Source organism: Mustela erminea, chromosome 6 (genome assembly GCF_009829155.1).
Source record: "Mustela erminea isolate mMusErm1 chromosome 6, mMusErm1.Pri, whole genome shotgun sequence".
NCBI lineage: Eukaryota > Metazoa > Chordata > Mammalia > Carnivora > Mustelidae > Mustela > Mustela erminea.
This window is the reverse complement of record NC_045619.1, coordinates 51,309,592-51,329,225: the sequence shown is the minus strand read 5'-3', so window position 1 is coordinate 51,329,225 and position 19,634 is coordinate 51,309,592. Positions and strand designations below refer to the sequence as shown.

The following is a 19,634-nucleotide window of genomic DNA, read 5'->3' as shown; positions in this document are numbered from 1 at the left end:
ACCACCCAGGTGTCCCTATAGTTGCTTTTTAAAAAAATATATTCTTTTCCAAGTAATTAGACTAGAACAAGTGGCTAGTCCAAAACTTGGTGTGTATAATGAAGTAGGCGTAAGGATTTCGAAAAATAGTTGTTTCCCTCATTCTTGAGGAATGAAAGCTGAATGTTATATTTAAAGTTTTTCGAAGTTGACTATTCTGTAAGGAAAAAAATACTCTAGGACTTGAAGAATATTCCTGGGAACACCAGAAGTTTGTATATCCCAGTTTGATGGTTTAAATAAAATACACTCTGTGGAAATGTCTTTCATTTGGAAATTATCTCTAGTATAATTTAAAATAAAAGTCATCAGAGCGAAAACATGTGAATTCCCCATGATATATCCAGGGAGCCTAGTTTGAGGAAAATTGGCATAGATATTGGGGCTTGGATTGAGGAGGCAGACCTGGGTTTGAATATTGGCCCTTGTTTTTCTATTTAAGTCAAGTTGCTGAACCACTGTGAACTTCACTATCCTCATCTGTAAAATAGAACTAAGTGAGAATTAAATGGAATGATACATGTAAAGTACTTGGCTCAATGCATGACACAAAGTAATAAGAGTAACAGCAGCTAACCCTAGATAGCATTATGTGCCAGGCACTGCGTTGGACAATTTTAATTGTTACTCAGCCTTCTTGAGGCATTTTGTACATGAGGACTGTGTATATGTTCTCTACCATAATTGTTATCCAGAAAATTATGAAAGATAAATGGGTGGGTGAAGCAGATTAATGCATGAAATCCTAGAAATGCCAGGAATAATCTATGAAATCTAACAACTTTAGGACAACGAGGTACAAATTTATACTCAGGCAACAGTTAGGAATCCTGTGAGACTATCCTTACATAAGGTTTTAAATTAATTCATTAATTCACTGATACATGAGTGGGCCAGTCTGCTCTAATATAATGCAAATTATAATAAATAATATGTAAAACTATAAAGCGTGACACTCTTTCTAATTTTTGGAAGAGAAGCCGTAAGAGATTCTTACTCTCATGAAACAAACTGAGGGTTGCTGAAGTGGAGGGGGTGGGAAGGAATGGGTAGGGCTGGGTGATGGACATTGGGGAGGGTATGTGTTGTGAGCATGTGAATTATGTGAGACTGATGAATCACAGACCGGTATCCCTGAAACAATATATTATATGTTAATAATAATAAAAAATAAATTTTAAAAAGTCTGAGAAAGACCCCCCCCCAAAAAGGAAAGATTTGCTGTCTAAAACTGGTAGTTTTCTGATTTTACAATACCACTTTAAAACTTATGTTTTTCCATTGTTCCATTTTTAAGATGTAAAGATCTTTTGTATGTTTGTTCTCCCATTTTTTGCTTCTTAAAAAAAAACATTCATACGTGTTTTTTTCTATGCTTATATTTCTTTCAGTGGAAATGATCCGTTCTGTAATTTCGGGGGTACTTTTAAAAAATCAGATATTTTCATGATTCCTCAGTAGAGTTGTAAAGTTTTAAAACTAGCCTCTTACTGCTCATTAATTATTTTATGTTAACTTTACCTCTGAAAAATATTTTACATAAGTAAAAGGAACCTTACTGCAAAGAGATTTGTAACATCAGTGCAGAGAGAGATTTAATCTAGTTTTTAAGTAGTTTAAAAATGAAGTATACCTTCAAGTATTGGAAATCTCCTTCTATAAGTGTGGTAAACAAGTAATAGTGATTTCTTTATGAAAATTATAATAATCTTTATTTTAATCTTACATTTACTTTGCACTAAAAATAGCTACCATTTAATTTGGGAATGCAGCCTCATACTAGTTGTGGAAATTGTTCATGACGATTATTGTTTGATAACTTTAGATTTTGACTTCCATATTCAGAATTTATTTTTGAAAGATTTTAAGTTGAACCAGTAGCGCGGTTAAACAATAACCTTGACTTTGATGTTTTAATAATGTATACTTTAACCTGAGCCTCATTTTAAAAAAAATCTTGATTTAGTTAATAATCTTTTATTAACAACACTGTCAAAATTATTAAGTGAGTTGACCAGGAAGAAAGTGTTTAGGTTTTAATACTTGTTTGATGTAGTTAAATTTTACATGTTTGACATCATTCCTCAGAAAATTTATTTCTAAAGAAATTAACTTTTTAAAGGGATTATAAAAATTTATAATAACAGATACTAATGTCTGAAAATAAGATAACAGATCCATCATGTGGAAGCCATAATGTATTACTTTTATGATGTCTTAATTTTTTCTTTAGTTCTAAAGGTATAGATTTAAAATTACACTGTGGTGTTTTTTTTTTTTTTTTTTTTAATATGGGTAGCAGATTTATTGCTTAGTGGCCAGAGTTTTTTGCTTAAAATGATATCAAGTGGCAAACTAACATTTAGAAACAAGTCTTGGGTGCAAAATTATTTGAGAGTTTAGTTCAGCTGTCCTGAACTGAGTGATGACTATGCACCAACAATTAGTTCCTGCCTTGAATGTGACATGAATAGGAAAAAAATGCTTTAGGAGCATTGAGCATTTTAACACATAGCAGAGCATTAATAATGTTTTGCAGTTAGGGACTCCTTTTATATGTATATGTACAAAAGGAATTTGCTGATTGTCTGTAATTCCTGAAAGCACTTTACACTTACAAGGGAAGCTCTATAGGAATTCACCTAGATACACTTTTTTAAACCTCCATATGGAGAGCGTCATGGAAATTAATTAGGGGAACGGCGAATCTTAGAATAATGGTTTCTTCTAGTCCCTGGGCTATGGTTTAGACCCTTGGTCAACCTAATTAATGACTTTGTAGGTTTATAAGGGTACCTCCCCCATGATATCACAGACACTTTCTTGTTTGATTTAGTTACTTGAAGCACAATTAAGTTTATCCTCTTCATTCATCCATTCACCCACTTATAAATTACTTATTGAGCACCTACTGTGTGCCACATAATATCAGAAGTTGAGTATATACTTTCTAGAACTATAGGAGTGAGACGCTTTGCCAAGATACATAAACTGCCTCCCTTTCTCCCACATCATGGTGGCATTCTCTTCTTTCTCCAAAATACCTATGTATTAAATAGCCCCCAGAATTGAGATTTGGTTACAATATTGTGACTTAGAAAACATAATGTGAAAAATTAATTTCTGCATATTTGAGTATGCCCTATAATAAGGTTTACCACAATGTATAAACACAATGTGTTTACCACAGTGTGTACGCTATACAAACGAAATAGTTCCATTTTTTGCAGATTTTTAGAAATATTTTAAAAAGTAAAAAAGGACGAGACATGAAGAATGAATTTTCCAAAAATGAAAATGTTATCAGTATGAAGTGTTTATGATTATAGTACAAGATGTTCTAGAAGTATTCTTATGCTTATGACAAAAAGTCTTGTTTTTAAAACATGTCGTCTCCAAATGTTCCATCTTTCAAATTCTAAAGCCTTAAATGATAAAAGCATTTATTGAGAACTTTCTATGTATGGGCATTTTATCTTAGTTTTTATGAGGGGAGCTACTAATATTATCTGAGAAAACTGAAATGTAGGTGGAATATGGTTACAGGTGACTTGTCAGTATCCCACAGCTACTAAGTTTTGGAGCCAGCCATTTGAACCCATGATCTGACTTCAGGGTCCACAATCTTAACCACTAGGCGGCAGTAGATTTTTTTTATGCATCTTTTTTCACCTACTGACTTTACTTGGGCAGGTAAGTCACTTGAAACCTCTGGGCCTTGGCTTTTGCATCTGTCAAATTAGGGGATAATAAAATCAACTTCTAATCAATGACCTTTGTAGGAAACTAAGGTGATAATGTCTATGAAAGTGCTTTGGAGAAATTTGAAGTGATACATAGCTGTATTTTTAATACATTAATTTACAATTTCCCAGCTACAGTAGTCTACTTAAACAACACGTGGTCAGCACTGTGTATGACATGTCCTGTCAATGATGTTAATAAGTAATAGAAGAGTCCATTAAATTTATAATAATTGTCAGTATCTTTCAAGCTTACTCTCAAGCTGTCCAAGGAGGTAAAAGGAGTCCTCTTTTTATATTACCTAATTACTGCTTTATTTCTGGGTGCTGAAAAGGAATATTCTTATTTTTGCAGTTATGTTAATTTAATAGGCAATGAAGCACAATTTGAAATTAGATTTTACTCTTGTTGACCATTAGAAAGTTGATTTGCTGATAGGAGAGTCAGAGATGAAATACGTTGCTTTAATCCAAAATATAGTAGTGAATTTGAGATCGAAGAAATTTCTTGGGAATGTGGATAGGTCTTTAGAGTCAGCTTCTGTTAACATTATCTGAAGAACAGACAATGTTTGCAGCTGGTAGAGAAGGCTGGCCTTTCACATGTTGTTTTTCAGCGAGTTTGTCAGATGCCATGAACACTATTACTGCAGAAGTAGGAAGATAAGGTTTGTCCCTGTGAATAGGCAATAGACTGAATGGTGGTAATCGAGAGATTGGGGGGCATAAAATAATAAAATGGACTTGATAAGTAGGATGTTAAAATCAAGCTACTTAAGTTATAAGGAATTTAAAGTGCATTAGGATCTCAGTCTCCTATATTGTTGATATGAAGTACATAATGAAATTTTCCTCCTGTTTCCTATTTGAAACTATATCAAAGATGTGATTTGTTTAGACCAGAGCTGTCTAATAGCAATACAGTACAAATATGGAGTATTTAAATCGTAAGTCACTACAGTGAATTAGAAATAACAGAACAGTGGCAGAACTAAATCTCTCACCTACCTGCCCTGGATAAGTGGCCATGTTTGATGGTATAAGGGTATAAAGTGGCATAAAGGACTTCTTAGTTTAAAGCAGAAGTGATGTCCCCTAAATTCTCACTCATTTCTTATTGGGAATATTCCTTTATATTCTTCTGACCATTTCCTGTTGTAAACTGCTTTGTATAGCTCTTCAGAGTAGACATGTAGGAGAGAGGGAGGGCCTTTTGGTTCTGTCGCATGACTGTCCCAAGAGATAAGGGGAAAGTTAGCTCCGATTTAGAAAAATGAAAACAGAATGATTAATAAAGCTTTTGTTGGCCAATATGAAAAATTTTAAGGATTTCAGTATCTTGCCTTTTGAGAAAGATTTTGGGACGCTCTTATTCATCATGCTCTTTCAATTGTAAAAACTATCTCAGTTCTTTCACAAGGTGCTATTTTATGGTAGATTTGCACTTAACAATATCTCCTTAATGAATCTGAATAAATTCTTTGAACTGCGTTCTGATTACTAGAGAATGTTTGCTCACAAAGTCAAGCTGTTTACTTCCAAAGGGAAAAAATGGGCAGTCCTTAATTTTTGAATGGGTTGTCTTCCAGATCATGTGTAAAATAGTTGTTTGAACTTGGAAATGTTTACATACTGCTTTTTAAGCTAGCGCATAGAAGCCTATTTAAAATTTATGTCTTTTTTTAGTACTGATACAGTATTGGTTTAACTTTTGGGTCCTCAGCGCTGTGGCTCATCTTCTGTGGGAGTTGGGTGAGGAAGCAAATTTATTTTTTGACTTTTTATGTTTCCTTACACTTTTTCATTTTTTAAAAAAATTTGAATTCAGTTAACATGTACCATATTATTAGTTTCAGAGGGAGAGTTCAGTGATTCATTAGTCTTATGTAATACATAAGACATTACATCATGTACCCTCCTGAAAGTCCATCACCCAGTTATCCCACCTCCCCTCCCCCCTCTCCTGCAACCCTTAATTTGCAACCCCCTTAATTTGTTTCCTATGATTAAGAGTCTCCTATGGTTTGTCTCCCTCTCTGATTTTGTCTTGTTTTATTTTTCCCTCCCTTCCCCCATGATTCTGTTTTGTTTCTTAAATTCCATATATGAGTGAAATCATACAGTTGTCTTTCTCTGGTTGACTTATTTCCCTTAGCATAATAGCCTCTAGTTCTCTCCACGTTGTTGCAAATGGCAAGATTTGGGGGGTTTTGATGACTGCATAATATTCCATTGTATATATATACCACATCTTTATCCATTCATCTGTCGATGGACATCTGGGCTCTTTCCCTAGTTTGGCTATTGTGGACGTTGCTGCTATAAACATTGGGGTGCAGGTACCCCTTTAGATCACTACATATGTATTTTTAGGATAAATAATTAGTAGTGCAATTGCTGGATTGTAGGGTAACTCTCTTTTTACCTTCTTGAGGAAAGTCCATACTGTTTTCCCGAGTGTCTGCACCAGCTTGCATTCCCACCAACAGTGTAGGAGGGTTCCCCTTTCGCTGCATCCTCTGCACCATTTCTCATACTTTTTCATCTTTTAATTCTTCTTATACTGGCCTAGCTTCCTCTTGTTTTGCTATAGTCTTGGCCAAACATCCAAGTGCTCAATACTTCAAATCTTTTTTTTTTTAATTGAGAGATAATCGACATATAAATACAACATTATGTATTAGTTTTAGTTGTATAACATAATGATTTTATATGTATTTATCACAAAATGGTTACCACAGTAAATTTAGTTAACATCCATCACCTCACGTAGTTTTTCTTCTTGTGATGAGAAGCTTTAGGATCTACTATTTTGACAGTTTTCAAATATACAGTACAGTGAAATTAACCATAGTCACCATGCTGTACATTTTATCCCCAGGACTTATGCTTCTTATAACTGGAAGTTTGTACCTTTTGACTACCTTTACCTATTTTTTCTTTATAAGAGAGGGAGGGGGAGGGACAGAGGAAGAGGGGGAAAGAATCTTAAGCAAGCTGGCTCCACACCCAGCGCTCTGATCTCACAACCTTGAGCTGAGATCATGACCTGAGCTGAAATCAAGAGTGGGATGGTTAACCAGTTGAGTCACTCAGGCACACTCCACCCCATCCCTGTCTCTGGCAACCATCAGTATGTTCTCTATACCTATGAGTTTGTTTTTTTTAGTTCCACATATAAGTGAGATCATACAGTGTTTGTCTTTTGTGACTTACTTCACTCTGCATAAAAGAGTAGGTCCATTTACTGGGTGCTTGGCAAATGTAAACATTTATTCTTAAGCATTTTTAATGTTTTATGAGTGAGGACTCTAATGGAGGATTAGGTTAATCACTTTGTCCAAGGTTATATAGGTAAGAGAGAGGAGTTGTTGGTTGAACCCTACCAGTATGTTTTGAAAGCTCATCCTCTAACCATTGTACTCTACTGCATTCCCCTTTTGTATACCCTCTCCTTTATCAAATTTCAACTTCTTTTATTCCCTTAATTCAGCTACTTTAGCCAAATGTTAGGGAAAGCTATCTGATTAAATTTGCAATGTTGTAGAATTCTTATAATAAAAATCATACGATTTTTTGATAAAATTTGATAAATGTGATTATCTTTAGTGAGGATTGAGGCAGTATGAAATCAGAGCTTGGCTCCACCTCTCTAAGTCATCCTTCATCTTTATATGTATAGTAGTTAGGTTGCCTACATTTCTCATTTAGAATTTATGTCAGTAGTTCTTAACTTATGGGCTGAGAACATTTGGGAGCTGTACCTCTTACAGAGTGTTTGAGGACCTGACAGATGATTGGTTTTCTCATATTGTGTATTGTTTGCAGCTGTATATCAATGTTGCTGTGGTTAGAATACAAAAAATTATTCATGGTAGCATTTTGTCATTTTTTTCTTCATAAGTGAATATTAAAAATAGTATTGTGAGAATCTGAATGTCGATAAAAATGAAGAAGTCCTTTTTCTTCAGAGATGGAAAAGCATTGCTTTTAAAGCATGCTGTCAGGTAAATACACTGGTTATATTTTAGAATTTGTTTTTAAGTCATTCATAATAAATGTCAGGGGATCAGTTGTAATGTTCAAATGACGGACTGACTGGCTAACTTAACTGGTAAAAAGTCTTCTTCTCAAGGTGATGATGCTTTCAATATAAGATTTCATTAACTCAGATTCTATCCCTGATAAGTGCAAATTTTGGCAATTAGTAAAAAAAATTCAGGCATTATAAAAATTTTTGGCAGGGAGCTTTGCCTTCAGGGGTCTTCCATTTCGTCTCTTTGTAACTCACAGATTTTATAAGAATTCTGTCCTTTTTTTCCCACTAGTTCCAGGGCAGAAACAAATGAGGAACAGAGCAGTGGCATACTGTGATATTTTGTAAACTGAATACTGTTTATTTTTTATTTTATGTTAGGATTGAAAAAAGAAGAAAAAGCTAAGATGTATTAATCTCCCTCCCACTCCCTCAGTATCTGTATGCTTATTCACAAAACATCCCGTTTTATATTAGGTTACTAGAATGCCCAAGATCACAAGTCATAAATGTTGGGACTAGCTAAATGTTCCTTGCTGCAGTGATTTTTTTTTTTTTTCCCCCTCATTTGACCCCACTGCCTTGCAGTGTGAAGAGATACTTTTTATTCATTTAAGAAGTTAAATGTTAGGTGAAAATTTGGTATGATCCAGTGTATGTTGTACTTTCTGTCCACTGTGTTCATGTGAAAGCACGAGTTTTATTTTTAATGTTCTTTATATTATAACCAACAACACAAAAAGTCATATTTAGCCTAGTTTACCACATTTTGTCGTAACAGCTTACATTTTCTTTCATGCGGGGGTTTTGGTTTTGACCTAATGATGACATACTTAAATACTCTATTTCTCCAGTGACTTTTCATTTCTGTTGTTTTTTTCCAAAGCTAGAAGTCAAGATGAGATTTTTAAGCACATTGATTATAAAGCCAATGATGAGGATTTCCTTTTAAGCTCCAAATTCAGTTTATATGTTTGTTTTTATCATACTTAAGTCTTTTTGCTTTGTTTATACATATAATGCCCTTTTCCCTTTTAACAGAGCTATAATTCTTGTCCCCCCTTAGAATGGACTGAGAACTCATGTATATATATTTTAGTATTATTCACCTTATCATTGCAGTGTAGCTTTTCCCAGTTTTTTTTTTAATCTGCATATTTCCCTTGTGTGGTACAAAATTAACTATCTCTAATCATTTACAATGTTAAACACAGTGCATTGTGATTGAGAGTGTTACTCTGTAGAAGAGAAGACTTGTGTTTAATTGTATGAGAAATGCCTCTTGCTTTATTGCATTGCACTGGAGGTAGGTTGTACAGGGTATCACAGATCTCCAGATTCTCCAGATTCTCATTTAGCAATATTCTTTCAGAACAGACCTTGTTATAATACAATTCCACTTTATTCTTGGCAGTGTAAACCTTGAGGAAGTGTCAGAGACAGTCTCTAGTGTGTAACAGTTAATGTTTAAAATCTCTTAATACAGTGAGCTGTCACCATGTTTAATAAATTACAGTATTGCATTAGCATAAATTCGTTTGGGTGCCAAGTTATCTGTTACACAGATGCTTGGTATTATTTATAGGTTTGTATCTAACCTTTGTGGGTTGACATGCTTTTATTTTTCTATTCACTTGTCACCATGCAGCAGCATAATTCTTTAATTGGCATATGTGCAAAATGGTTTTAAAGACGAGATCTGTGAAAGTACTGAAAAAGCAGATCACTCAGACTTTTGGACCTTGTGCAGTGTAGTAGGATGAAGCTCCTGTAATTTAAGTAGATACATTGCTTTGTGTCATTTGAATGTGTTATGGTACTTTCCTCCCAACATTGGTAAACTACAGGAGTGTCTTTAGTAGACAAAGTTAGATGGAGACAGCAGCCTAATTGCTTTCCCTCTGAAGTTTTGAGCCATTAAGACTTAGGGGTGTGTGTGTGTGTTTGGGTGGGGAAAGATTATTAACTTTCTCTTTTGTCCTAGAGTAAGTTTTGGAATTTTCTTGAACTGTAAAAGTCATCTCTTGGATTAAACTTTTTTTTTTTTTTAAAGATTTTATTTATTTATTTGTCAGAGAGAGAGACAGCAAGCACAGGCAGACAGAGTGGCAGGCAGAGTCAGAGGGAGAAGCAGGCTCCCCGCAGAGCAAGGAGCCCGACGTGGGACTCGATCCCAGGACGCTGGGATCATGACCTGAGCCGAAGGCAGCCGCTTAACCAACTGAGCCACCCAGGCATCTCTAATCTTTTTTTTTAATGGGAATTTTAATTTTAGTTATTATTATTAGATTCAGTAATTGGTAATTCTTTGAAATCTTGAGTTACAGATTCTCCATTAAGATATCAGAGTTCATTTTGTGAAGGGACAGACTAACATTGAAGTCTCTTAAATGTGAAGTATTTTGATATTTTCTTGATTTGCTAGTCATCTAGCTTTCAAATTTGGTAATAAATTTTTTTTTAGGTAAATAATGTGTCAGTCTTAAAATCACTTGTCAGTGAATTACCTCCAACCGAATAGTGAAGCATATTAGAAAATAATTTTGAATATTTATGAAGCATTTATTTTTACTAGACATCAGCTCCTATGGCTATTTTTCTGTGTGCCAAGTTTCTGACATAATTTTAGTAAAAAAGATAACTTAAAATCTTATTTGTAAATGTGAATTATATGAATTTTGAAAAATAAGACTGTATTAGCCAGGTCTCTTTGAAACAAAACAAAACAAAACAAAAAAACCCTTTATGTTACAGTAACTTTTTTAGTTTTTTGCAAAGGAAGAGGAAATTTTCAAGTTTTTGATTTGTTAAGAATTTAGATTGAATTGGAAGGAAGAAAATGTTTTTTCTAGTACATTATTTAAAGTTAGGGTTTTTACTGAATGTATTCTAGGTACTGAAGTGATCTTTTACCAGTTCTCCGTTAGGATGTTTGCAGCATCAGCAAATATTGTTTAAATACTTTCCCTCCCCCAGCATTTTATAAAGAAAAGTTTGAAATAAGAAATTGAGAGAATTATGCTATGAGCACTCATAAACCCACACCTAAACTCTACAGTTAATTTTTTTTGTATTTGCTTTATTATGTATCTTATCTATCACTCTGTCCATTCTTTATTCTGTCTTTTTAAAAAATGTACTTCAGATTAAATTGAAAACATTAGGATACTTAACCTTTACATATGTCATGCATATTGTTAACTAGAGTGAGAGTTTTTTTTTTTCTTTGTAAAATTTATTTGCAGTCAGATGTACCAATCTTTACTGTCCAATGAGTTTTGACAGATGCATCCAGCTGTGCAGCTTAAATCCCTACGGATGTAACCTTCACCTCCAAAAGTTTCCTCATCCCATATCAATACTCTTATCACTGTTCTGATTTTTTCGCCGTAGATTAGTTTTGGTTCTAAAACTTCATGTAAGTGATTTGTAGAATACTCTTTTGTGAGGCTTTTTTCACTCAGCATATTTTTTGTGGTTCATCATTGTTGCATTTTCCAGTAGTTCATTCCATTTTATTACTCTTGATCTGTTTTTAAGGCTTGAAAGTATTTTAAGCAGAAGTTACTTACCCCTTTCTGAATTCCTGAAGTGCTTGATACTAAACTCTAAGGTGGTATTGATTATGTTATATATCATAGCTACTCGTTTATTTCCACTAGTCCTTAAGCACTGTGTTCTCATAACATAGTCTATAGAATATGCTCTATAAATACTTGTTGAACAGTCTATGGTTAGAAGTCTTTCATATGGCTTTTGTTATAGAAATCCCAAACTTGGGATACAATTATAATATGAAATTGGTGCTTGGATAAAGACAGAAATCTCAATTACAGTCTGTTAGCCTCCCCATGGAGTCTTCATTTTCATGGTGAGCAAATGTGAGATTTTCAAGTGATGACAAGGTTGAAAGAGACCATAATTGTTCTTTATAATACAGAAATGTAGAATAAGAACCAAACAAATAATAAGGCTATTGTCGACTTAATTATAGGTTTTGGTCTTTTATTTTCTTGGACACATTATTTCAGTTTTTATTTTATTCTTAGTACTATCAAATCCACATTTAAAGCCCCTTTGATTTTATAAAATCATGATGTATGTTCTGTTATTCGTTAACAATAGCTTTTTTGGAAGCAGCACACATTGTTGCCTTTCTTAAAACAGGGCAAGTGAAAAGTTGAGATTCCTGTAGGATCTGAGAAGTGGAGAAGCTTTTGAGGTTTTGCTCTCCTTCCTTCCTTCACTTGTTATCTCCATCTAGGTCTGTAAATCCAGAAAGATAGGTGGGTAAAAATGGAAAGGTTATTGTGAGGAGAGCAAGAGTGGTGGTACAAGAGTTTACCTTAGGCAAGTTTCATAGTAGCCAGTTTTTGTCAAAACTTGTTTTGCTTACTGATATAATATGAATATTTAGAGTAATTTATTAAGTATACTTGACATAAACTGTTCCTGTATTTTAGAATGACTGTTTATTTAATAGAGCTATGAAACAATTGGAGAATTTTCAGAGAACAAATGGGCAATGGGCTATGTTGCAAAAGAATGTGCTGCCTTGTTCACCCCGTCCATTTTTAGATCAGTCTGGCTGATGGTGAAATGCAGAAGAGTTTGCTGCACACACAGGTGCAGTGTTCTGCAGCTGTTGGAAACATTTGTCCCCTACTCCCCATTTCTTCGCATATAATTATGCTCTGTTTAAGCCACTAAAGCTAGAATATGGGATTTGAGAACTTCAGTGTCTGTTTACAAAAGGGTGCAACTCAGAGATAATTGGTCATTTAGGTAGTTGAATTTCACTGTGTCTAGATGACTTGAAGTTTCCAAAGACTAAAACCAGCCTTAAGGTCATAGAGTTTAAAAATTATGAGAGACTGACTTTGAAAGTGCATGTCTACAGCTACTGCTCTCCAGCCCAGAGGACAGGGCTTACATATTTTTATTTTTAATCACCTGAAACTAACTAATCTCTGTCTGGCACATAATAGGCACTTGATGTATGTCTATGAATATCTTGGTGAAAGATGAAGCCAAATTGTTGTTTAGATGTAGTTCTAAGTCAGAAAATTATGACTTTTTTTTTTTTTTTTAACTGATGCCTTCTGATAAGTTTTATAGTAGTCTTATGAACCAAGTGCCGTGGCAGCACAGGGGAGAGTGACTAATGCTGCCCCTGCTGGCCGTGGGTCACTTTATACTTTGATAGATCATGGAAAATCTTTGCCTAGACTACAGTTAGAGAGCTTGGTTTTGAAGAATTTTGTGTATCTAAGAGATAACAGTGTATTCTCCAACAGCAGTGTCTTCTCCTCATCCTCATTTTGGACATTTTTTCATGTATTACATCATAAGGAGATTGAAGTTTAATAATTCCATATCTAGAGAAAGTTCTAGAGGAGAATGCCTTCCTTAAACTAAATAGAACAAATATTTTCTTTTGTGTAGTTGTTTTTTATATAATGAAAAGAAAGTAGGCTTTGGATGTAGGTTTGGATCCCAGCTTTTAAAACTGTGTTTCCTGGGGCACCTGGGTGGCTCAGTGGATTAAGCTCAGGTCATGATCTCAGGGTTCTGGGATCGAGCCCCACATCAGGCTCTCTGCTCAGCAGGGAACCCGCTTCCTCCTCTTTTTCTCTCTGCGTGCCTCTCTGCCTACTTGTGATCTCTGTCTGTCAAATAAATAAATAAAATCTTTAAAAACAAAACAAAAACAAAACAAAAAAACAAACAAAAAAAACCAGCTGTGTTTCCTGCCAGGAAGCAACCTAACCTTATCATGCATCTATTTTTCTGTCCATAAAAGTGGAAGTAATACCTGCTTTAAAATAGTGGTAGAAGTTACCTCCTGAGTACATGGCATCAGTATTCCTGGAATCTACCAAAAGATTAATAAATATAATTTCCTTCTTATTCAAAGGAAAAGGTTGTTGAATAATCAGGATTATGGTACCCCTCTGGCACAGTGCAGCTGTTATTCTAGGAGACTGCAGTGTGCCTTCAAGCTGCTGTTCATTCAGAATATATTTAGCATCAGATGTCTGTGAGGCATTGAGATAGGTAGAGATTTCGTAGTCTTGTTGTGGGAGGAAACAAACAGCAAATAGTTAAATTATAATAAAAGTTAGCAGAGATACTGACAGTAAATGCATTGGGGTTCTGAGAAGGGGAAGGTCACAGTGAGCTGCAGTAGTTAGGCATCCTTCACAGCTCTAGCAGAGCTGCACGCAGGACCTTGACGAATGAAGGAGAAGGAAAAACAGGCTTCAAGAAGACCAGAAGGATTGAAGGCTTGGTGTCTTTTTGGCAGAACATTTTTTCGGCTCTACTGAAATATAATTGGCACATAACAGTGTGTATGTTTAAGGTATACAGTGTGTTGATTTGATATTTATGTATTGCAAAAATGATTGCTACCATAGCATTAGCTAACACCTCCATCCTGTCACATAGTTACCACTTTTGTGTGTGTGTTGAGAACATTTAAGATCTATTCTCTTAGCAACTTGCTGTATTATTAGCTATAGTCACCAGGCTATGCATTAGATCCCCAGAACTTGTTGATCTCATACCTGCAATGTATATCCTCAGTAGTCCCTGTTTGTCAAACTACCCAGCTGCTGCTAACCACCACTCTACTCTTTTCTGGGTTTGACTTTTTTGGATCCCACGTATAAATGATATCTTACAGTATTTGTCTTTCTCTGTCAGACTTGATTTCACTTAGCGTAGTGCCATGAAGATCCATCCATGTTACAAATGGAAGGATTTCCTTCTTTGTGGTGACCAAGGAATATTCCATTTTGCGAGAGTACACACACGCACACACAAACACACACACACAAACACGTGCACACACACACACACATGTACTGCATCTTCATCTATTCATCTGTTGATGGACAGTTAGGTTGTTTCCATATCTTGGCTGTTGGGAAGAGTGCTATAGTGGACATGGGTGGGCAGAGATCTCCTCAAGATCCTGTTTTCATTTCCTTTGGTTATATATATCTGGTAGTGGGATTAGCTGGATTATATGTTGGTTCTATTTTTAATTTTGGGGGGAACCTTCGTACTGTTTTCCAAAGTGGCTGCATCAATTTACATCTCACCAGCAGTGCACAAAATTCCCTTTTCTCCACATCGTCACAGATACTTGTTACCTCATCTTTTTGAAGGTGGCCATTCTAACAGGTGTGAGGTGATACCTCACGTGATTTCAGTTTGCATTTCCCTGATGATTAGTGATATTGAGCATCATGTACTTGTTGGTTATTTGTATGTCTTTAGAAAAATGTTTAGTTCCTCCCAGCAGAGTATTTTGTGTACTGATTGATAATTGATGATAGTTTGAAATATTCAGAACAGAAGAATGTTGAGGCTGACTGAAGTTGGGAGTCAGTTTTCTGGAGAAAGGAAAACACCCTGTGTGTTCTGTTTCCTCAGTTTTCCTGAGTCTTGAACAGCAGATCATTTATTGTCTAAATGCTTAGGATTCTTAAACTTAACTGTAGAGACTAGTCCCAATCCTTATTACATGGGCTTTTTTTTTTTTTTTTTTTTTTTTTTTTTTTTTTAGCGTAAGCTGAATAAAATGAATTCTGTGAGGTTTCCTGCTCAGAGTAATATAAATGAGTCACCAAGGTCCCTTACATTATCTGTACCTACTGACTCCTGTAAATAATCTTACTGGTTTGACTGCATTTCTTGCTGTTTGCCCTCTCCACTCTGTTACATTTCGGGGAATAATATGGTAAGCGTGCTATCACTTCAAAGCCTGTATACTTGTTCTTTCGGTCTGTAAACACCTTTCAGGTTATCCACAAGGCTTGTCACCGGTGTTCCTTCAGGTTTCTGTTCAAGTGCAGTCTTCTTAGCATGGCCTTCTTTGACCATCTTATTTAATACTGCTTTCCTCCCTCGCACCAAGCTCCTTTCCTGCTGTTTTGCCTCCAAAGTGCTGAGAACCATTTGCCTTCCATATATTTTTAAAATGTATTTGTACATTGTCTCTTCTAACATAAGCTCCTTGAGGGTAGGGATTTTTAAAATTTATTGTCACATTTCCAATGCCTAGGACAAAGTACTCAATAAGTAATTATTAAATGAAAACGTTTTTCTTTTTGAATTGTGAACTTTGGGCACACACAGGCTTTTCTTTTTACTGCCATTGAGTGACCAAAATGGAGCCTTTCTCAGGAAAATAGCAATTTATTTGATCAACATTAGACATATATTTGTGAATACGTTTATAGGTTGATACACTTAATTTTTTCCTTTTTATCTGGGCATTTGTAATGGTTAATGAATTGGATCTCAGTGTAAGAAAATGAAAAAAGTTAACAAAGAATCAGTAAAACTATAACATTTTTGGAATTGATGTGAAAGAGAGGTTTGGAGAAGGAATGTCAGCAGTGTGTCTGAGTACATAGGAGAGTATCACAAAGTTAGAATTACTTCCTTGAAACAAAATCTGATGGGAAATCATTTGATGATTTTGAGGGATGTAGTAGTATAATTAAGGAAACATTTTTAGGAACTTGATTTTTATAGTCATTAGGGTTGTTTAAAGGGAGGAGAAGTCAAAATATTAAGGACATTTACAAAGAAAAGTTTGGCGTATTTGCGGTTTGAAATAATCTGAACAAAAAAATTGAAGGAGAAATGGTGAAACCAGAAGGATTTGAGGAAAAAAAAGAAACAGTTAAGAGAAGCTGTTGGCGGTGTAGGATATGAAGGAGGGACAGCACTAAGGCTGCAGTGGCTTCAAGGTTGTGCTGATTGGGGACAGAAGAGGAAAGTTTGTAGTATCAGTGTGGTGTTATCATTGCTTTAGGGTAAGGGATAAGAACTGTAATTTACTCTTAGGTCCATGCCTAGAAAAGAAGCTTGTAAATGAGGTGGCACTTTTTTTGCTGCGGGATGCTTTTGGAATATGGTTTCTTCTCTATAAATGCCAACTTGGTGGTGGGGGTGGATTGGGGGGGTATATTTTCACTAGGGGTGGTTTTCATTAAATATTATAGGCAATTTGGACAAAATAAAAGTTACTAACATGTGGTGTTAGAAATACTGAAGTGATTTGGGGGAAGAAAAGTTAGATGTATAAAGATGCTGTTATTAAGGATGCATGGCTGGCTCAGTTGGTTGAGCACAAGACTCTTGATCTCAGGATCGTGAGTTTAAAGCCCCTTGCTGGGTGCAGAGATTACTTAAAAATAAGAAAAAATCTTAGGAAAAAGATGCTGGTTTTATAAATGAGGGCTTTTGTTTTTTTTAGACTTGCTATTTTTAGATGGAGTTTCCTTTATAAAACTTAATCTCAAGGCTACTTGTTAACTTAGTAGGTCTGTTAATTTAATAGGTGACAGTTGTGGTTCTAGGTAGTTTTGCTATAAGCATCTTTACAGCAAGCATTTTGATTACACGGTAATTTTGCCATAAAAGATAAATAACTGGTTGACAGTTTGGTTTGACAGTTTAGTTTGATTTCTCCATTGAACCAGTAGTCCCATTTTTATGTTTTCTAAATCTTAGTTATCCCTCATCATGGTCTATACAGTGGTGCAGAGTTTTGAACCCATATTTCCCATAAACTTTGGAATGTCTATCAGCAGATATGTCACAGTATGCCAAGAACAAACAACACCATAAAAGTCTGTCACAACATAATATGAAGCTTATTTACAAATATACATCCTAGTATTTATGAACTGTTATCTCTCTTACGGAAGATATTTTAGTGTAAAAAGAAAAAGTGCAGTGCTCAATGAGGAAACTAATCAAGGAAAAAACTGTAATACTATGAACAAAAGACTTTGAAGACAAGTGCTTAGGTACATTCCCCACAATGAAATTAGTTATTTTCCCAGTATTGCCATGAATCTACACTGTGCATTTTGATGTATTCAAATATTTTGTAATTCGTGATAAAGTCCTTTTAATTTTGCTATTCATCATACATGTTTCATTATGTCCTTTTTAATGAGTGCCCTTTTATTTTTTGTGATTTTTATAGCTGGTTATGCTATGAAATACTGGTGGTTGTCATAGGAAATTGGGGAAAAATTTTTTTGACATAAGGTGTGTACTGGTTTTTAAGATACACTATCAGGTATCTCATCCCGTTAGACAAGAGGCAGACATCTAGCAGGATATAAAGGGCAGAGCAATTCTTTTAGCAGAATATTTGTTCTTCTCTATAGCTTTCTTTGTTATCCTGTCCCCTTCACCCCCCCACCGCAAGTTGCTTGGAGCTTACCTTTCGCAGCCTTCTGCAGTATTAATACGCAAGGTAGAATAAAGCAGTGGGATTTAACCTAGATAGCACAGCCAGAAGAACTTTTTGAGCACTAATTGTATGTATAGTGCTGTGCTTGGCTTCCAGCACACAAATATGCATGACACGTGGTCCCTGTAGTGAGAAATTCACAGTGGGACATTCTAGTGGGAGAACATCCACAATCGATGGTAATACTTTCATAGAGATACTTGAAGAGTTAGTTTTCCATTTAATATTCTTGACAAAAAATGATTTTGTATACGGTCAAAAAAACAAGGCTATTGTGGCCTTTCTTCATAAACATTAAAACCTGTTTTTTAGAATTGCATGTTTTAATATTTTTTGGAGTTACTCTTATAAAAGGCAAATAAAATCCTTGTTGTTCTGGTATTGTATGACCAGTTTATTTTAAATAGATTATCAAGCCATTTTCTGTAATATATTGTACTTAATATAGCTTTATTTTAAATTGTTCAATTTTACATTAATAAAAATTAATGTTATTAAAAAGTATCTTTTTAGTATAAGCCTATTATGATTCATAACATTTTATTTAATCTTTAAGCTATATTTTTTCTTCTTCCTAGTCCCCTACTGAGTACTTTTGATCTTCTATCATTCAAAAATTTTTCTTTTCCAGCATTAAAACCCTGTTACTCTAGAAAAATGCCTAAAAATCCATTAGCAAAATCCCTTTAGATGATCTCAGGATACATTTTTCCTTGCTCTTTTTTGTACCTTGTTAAACTGGTTTCTCAAATGAAACTTTCTTAGAATCAGGCAGTTCCTGGTTCCTATGGGACTTCCTGTTTTCTCAATAAAAATAGAAAAGAACCTCAGAAAAGAAACCTGGTCAACGTGAACTACTTTGTAGGCTCAGTTAGTCTTAGTTGTGACCTGGATTGTAGATATCCAGGTATCTGAAAGGTCTGAATATTTTTGCATTAATTTTCAAATAGCTGATAAGGAGGAGATTCTAAATAATAACCATGAGAGATACTACACGTTTAGCTGTAAACTTGTTTGTATCTTTTTTTTTTTTTAATATTTATTTATTTGACAGAGAGAGAGATCACAACTAGGCAGGGAGGCAGGCAGAGAGAGAGAAGGAAGCAGGCTCTCGGTAGAGCAGAGAGCCCGATGTGGGGCTTGATCCCAGGACCCTGGGATCATGACCTGAGCAGAAGGCAGAGACTTTAACCTCAGCCCCCCAGGCGTCCCTTGTTTGTATCTTTTTTAGAGGAGTTGGGTACAGGGGAGTTAGATGGAACGTGTTAAATCCTTTTTATAATATATAGTGGCAATACAAAATTATTTAATCCCGAGACAGTTCTTAGCTACTTTGATCTATATTTATTTCTTATTTCTTGCCAATTTTCCAGATGTTAGCAGTGAGTAGGAAGTTTTTTTTAAATCATTAGAAGTATTTTGAAAGAATTTAGTTTTAGGAAGCATCTTGTAGATTTCCTTAAGTAGTAACTGCTTTCAGTCTGTATTTTGAGAAAACGAGTTTGGTAGAAGCAGTGTGGTCAGTAAC

At 34.9% G+C, this 19,634-nt stretch overlaps 1 protein-coding gene across 1 annotated transcript in view; it reads left to right on the top strand.

Annotated features, from left to right (window-relative positions):
• The window catches only part of LEMD3 (LEM domain containing 3), a 61,639-nt gene that overhangs the window by 8,293 nt on the left and 33,712 nt on the right, over positions 1 to 19,634 (top strand). The gene's annotated exons all lie outside the window — the stretch shown is intronic.